Below are 6,000 nucleotides of genomic sequence, written 5' to 3' on the forward strand. Positions count from 1 at the left end.
CCGCTTTGAGTAAATAATAGAATGCCCACTCCCAATTTATTTGGGCTGGACAGAACCCATTTATTTCAGTTGGACTTAATTTGGAGTCCATTTTCCGAAAAATAAACCTTGGAATCATGTCAACCTAATAGTTCACTATTGCAATTGATACCCCCACCCATTTCTCTTTCCTTCTCAAATCCTTATATGTTGGACTTTGCTGCGGTCTGTAATTTATATGTCAACAATAGGTAGCATTGAATTTTATAAACAAAATAAATTTTTTTATTAGATAGGACTTAGGTAAAAATGCAAATTACAATATTTAAGTTTGACAAAAATTCATTTTAGTCATCATGAAGCAAATGCTATGAGTTGAAATTCTATCAAATCTTTTTTATTTTCTTTCTCTTGTACTTGTACAAAAATTGTTATAAAATTCATTTCCATTAAATCACATTTTTAAATTAAAAATTAAATTCAAAAGATAATTATATGAAATCAAAAGCTAAATTAAAAATTACACCCTTTAAATCTCCGTTTTCAATCCATTCCTTTAACTTCCATTGATGACTAATGCAGTCATTCTGTCTAATTCGAACTGTTTATTACACCAAAACAATGTCCTTTTGATGACTAATGCAGTCACTCTGTCCAATTCGTACTGTTTATTACACCAAAACAATGTCCTTTTGGAAATATATATATATATATATATATATATATATATAAGACTAAAGCTAAAACTAAAGATATAATTGGACAAACTAAATGGAAAGATTAAATTGAAAACACATTCAAATTAAATAACTGAAATGAAAGAAAAAAAAATGATACTTAAATGATTGAGTTGAAAATAAATTAAACTTAGAGTCTTAGACAAGTAAATTGTAATTTAATTAAAACAAAAATCTCATAAGCGAAAAGAGTTCACTATATTGTTTGGTAAGGATGGGAAGTAAATTGTTTGGTAAGGATGAAAAGTACCTTCCCAGATGGCAAACTAATTCTTACCTAGCTTCTTCTTTTATTTATTTATTAATTCTTGGAGCTAGGTATCAACAACCCATATTAATTCGTTCCTATCTTCATTCCTGAAGCAAAATCATAACCCCCAGTTGTACATTGTATCACTTTAATTAGGCATATAAGGGGAGGCCCACAGCCACACTACACTTTCAATGTCTGCTTCTATCAACTTGTCCTCCCACTTTGGTCATGGAGCCAAAATAAAAGTTTCAAATTAACTATGATTTTTTTTAGAAGAAAATTAACTATGATTTTGGTCAGTGAGCTATGTATCAAAGTGCATTTTCGTTCCTAAGTTATCAATTGTTTTAATTTAGTCTTTAAAATTTTAAAATTGAATGACAATTGCTAATTTTAGGTCAAAACTATGATTTTGGACCCTTATTAGTTATTAGCCCTATATGAGAACAGTAATTGCTAATGTAATACACATTTACTATATATGTGTCCTTAAATCACAAATTCTGGTAAAATAAAAAAACCACGAGATAAATAGAAATATTTAAATATTGATTTTGGGAGACTAGCATAGAGCCTAAGGATGAAACTGAAATCTAATGGCATAATTCATAGACTATTTATATTTTAATTAAATAAATGAAACTAGGGATACTTAATCTAGGATGGAGGAGATCATGATTAAACATAGACATATTGAAGTTTGTGTATTTTTTTCAAAGACCATCCACGGTGATTTATTGAATGAAAATATTTTATCTCACTTTGAGTATTATATTTTATGTTCTATCAATTATAATATACTTGTTACACGTCTTTTTTTCTTTTTAAAATAATCAAAATAAAAATAAACGAATAAATGACATTGTTTTTAGTAAAGCATAAAATTGAACACTAAAAGTGAGAAAAAAAAATTATTTGTGATTTATCCTTTAGAGTTGTGAGAAAAACATCTTATTGAATTTATTTTTTCCATGTGACAAAAAATTGACTTTATATGATCTTATGTACCTCCTTTCCACTCGTGTGGCAGATGCTATTAGCCATCGCACAGTTCCAAGGGATGTGGACATGAATTAAGGGTGTCACGCACAAATATAGTTATGTAAGACAACAAACCCTGTTTTGGGTTGAGTTAGACAAAATGATCCATCCAATTTATGCAGTAAAGAACCGACCAAGAAGTTTAAAATAGTGCAATCAAAGCCTTTTAAGGAAGCAAATGGTTTCTAGGCAGCAATTATATGTCTAACGTAATTAGTGAATGTTTGAGGTCCACCAACAATATCAACACTAGTTTGATAGGACTTAGCCACCTTATTAGAAAGAGAGAATGTGAACTCTTACATGTTCTCCCCCATACCTTAATTTCATTGGATTCCTTATTATATACTTTATTTTCATGCAAGCATGTGCTATCTATTAGTGCACTAATAATGTCTTAAAAGAAATTATGGTAAAAAAAAACGCTGTCTCCTACTGATGTGGTCCGAAAATGATAACACAAAATGTGTCCTCACTATAAGTTTATAATCTCTCTCTCTCTCTCTCTCAAAAAAAAAAAAAAATGGGGTCCTACAATTTGCCTTAACATTTTCACCGTTAGGTCTTTTTCATCGTTCCTTAGTTGTGAAGTCAACATGCGGAAGATGCACTACGTGGCATCATTGACTTGTGTTGGAGAAAGAACAGCACTCGTAGTGAGTTTTGTTCTGAAAGTACTAAATAATGCCACATTCGGTTGTTATAATGACTGGTACAACTCTGCCAAACCTCGAAAAAAGCTAGGATTATTGTGTCGGTCTCTTCCTTACTTGGCCCCAAATATTATCATGTTGTTTTTTCAGTTTATCTTCAAACCATTCATTATATATATTCACATGCTGGTAGGGTTATATTGCTCATAGATTAGGGTTTCAAATTGCAACTGGGGTGGAAAATCTAATGCCAATAATGACCAAGTCTGCAGCTGGTGAGTACATCACAAGAATTGATCAAAAATGGGGATATATTGTTGGAATGTTAATCCTCACTTTATGAGTGCAATGTCCGTTGGCCCTAGCCCTAGCTCTAATACTACATCACCATCAAATAAAGTGAAAGAAATGGAGAACTTCCATATATATATATATATATATATAAATATAACTACACACCCCTTTATTGCCGTATATTTGATCCCACATTTCCATTTGATAATTATAGCAGCTGGGTTCCATTAGCTCCCTTTTGTTGAAATTGTTGAAATGGGCCATTGGTGGTCATCAAACAAGCACCAATTCAACCTAATCCAGTGGATAATCAACGAAGAAAGCCTGGCTGGTAGATAGGGAAGTAAGACCCTTCAATTTCACCCTAGCTACTACTCGAAACATTAATGTAAAAGTCAAAATGTTTTGACATTTCATTTACTGTCTATTTAAAATATTTTGTTCATACACAACTTTCAAAATTCTACTTATTTTTTTATTATATATAGTTGGACTTTTATTCAACTTATTTTTTATATATTAATAAAATAATGAAAATAAACTCTGCTAATAGAGCACTAAAAGAACATTTTTAAATGGTTGTTGAAGCTTTATTATATCTTGTCACTCTAATTCGTAGCTTTGTGCACTAGTGCAATGCTCTACAACTTCAGTTAACTTCTTTATTTTCTTTTCTCTATACTTCTTTCCCTTATTTTACATCATCATTGAGGGCATTTTAATGGAGTTCAAACCTTGTAGTAAATACGAAATATTGTCAGATTTTGTAATAAGATGAAAGACAAGTTTCTAACAAATTCTTTGATTTCGTACATTAAAGGGAAAATTATTGCAACATATAGTATAAAATTAATCATAGATGGTTTTTACAATTTAAAAGAATATTGAGTTTCATTTTGATAAACCACAAATGATTGAGTAAAAATGTATGAAAAAAAAAGCATTCATTTTATATTTTGTTAATATTGAATTGATTTTAATTTTAGTTTTTTTTTTTTTATATATTAATAGTTTTCAGTTTTAATATATATCTTGTACTTGAATATTTAAATTTTCTTTTCATGCTTTAGGCTTTAGACCTTCAAAGAAAAAATCATGATTTCGTTAAAAACTACTACTTTAAAAAAGGAAAAAAAAAATTGATTTAATTTCCTTTGCAAACAAATAAGTGAGTATATTCAATTATATATATATATATATATATATATATATATTATTTATTTATTTATTTGAATTTTTTTTTTTTTAGAAAATATTAATTTGAATCTACAATGTTTGATTTATGATGATTGTTCTTTATATGTCAATATACCAATTGGTTTTTTGTGTGGATTCAAACCTAAGTCTCTTATTCAATGATAAATAATTTTACCATTTAAGCTAAATAAGTATATATAACTCTCTCTCTTCCTTAAAACAAGACACTAATCGATTTATCGAACAAGCGAAATTTGAATCTCATATATCTTATTCGGGAATAAAAGATTTTACTAAATAAGAATATTTAGAACAAGGGAAATGCTTCACATTTTGGACGGTTCATAGCATTGTGTAATGCTGTTAGCTCGCGAGAGAAAGTAACAATCATCCCCCTTGCTTACGGCCTAAGTTGCCAACTACTCCATCTAATAGAAAGTCAATGATTATGAAATATAAATCATTGACTCAAGTCAACTTTAGTAATCATACGTAATGCATATCCAACTTGATCCCCAGAGTAATATATTCACAAAGCAATAGTAAAAGATTTTAAACTTGAATTGATTAAATCACCTCAATGCACCTCAGATTTTCAAAATATTTTTGTTTTGAAATGTCTGAATAAATATGGATGAATAGTGAATTACCTTACTACCCCCCAACAAAAAAAAAAGGGGGAAATTCTTAGGGACAGAATCATTTGGAATCCTTTTGTACTATACAATTTGGATTGGATAGGTCCATGGCAAAATGTCACTTCCAAATGTTGATCAAGCATAAAGCCTAGGAAAATTGAACTAGCTCAGATTTGAAAAATGTGATAAAATTTACATGGCTAAGCTAATTCCTTCTACTTGTTGATGTCCAGTATATGCAGCGGTTGATATCTATGGGGTTACTAATAGTTTAACTTGATTTAATATGAAGTCAACTTCAAACTGCATCATGTAGAAGAATGTGAATTGAGGAGGTTGAAAAAAACGTCATACCTTTTAGCAGTTCTTACTAATATTCTAGCTCCTATGCCAGCAGCTAGCTAGCTAAGTAGTTAACTAAGTCAAACTCCTAATTGTTATCATAATGATCGCAAAATTGGATACAGTATGATATTCAATAAACCACCTGATTTGAATTATGTACCTATCATGCATTCATGGGGACCTAAACAACATGAAAATTTTTTGAATTTATTTTCTTTTCTGTACCTAAAACCAACTATGAATTACATGTTTAAATATTAGGCTGGTAAAAATTTATATATCACCCCACCTGATTTGAATTATGTACTTATCATGCATGCATGGAGACCTAAACAACATGAAAATTTTGAATTAATTTTCTTTACTGCACCTAAAACCAACTATGAATTACATGTTTAAATATTAGGCTGGTATAAATTTATATACCACCTCACCTGATTTGAATTATGTACTTATCATGCATGCATGGAGACCTAAACAACATGAAAGTTTTGAATTAATTTCTTTACTGCACCTAAAACCAACTATGACTTACATGTTTAAAACTTTAAATATTAGGCTGGTATAAATTTATATACCTTCTTCTATAATATATACACAGTCAATGTTACTCACATGTGGAACAATGGAAGATGGTACAAGCAACAGTACCATAGTTTCCAAACCCACGAATTCAGATTCATTGTTTTCCTACCTATTCCTAGCATCCAAACAGAGGTTGAGTTATACTAATCTAGTTATTGGACCAACATTGAGGCTGTTAAGCAAGTGACAATGTGATGCGCAAATAATAATAACAAAAACCCATAAAAGTTATGCTGTAGTTTAACCTTTTAATTAGTAGAAGTCGGCTGAGAAGAAAA

Source organism: Quercus lobata, chromosome 3 (genome assembly GCF_001633185.2).
Source record: "Quercus lobata isolate SW786 chromosome 3, ValleyOak3.0 Primary Assembly, whole genome shotgun sequence".
NCBI lineage: Eukaryota > Viridiplantae > Streptophyta > Magnoliopsida > Fagales > Fagaceae > Quercus > Quercus lobata.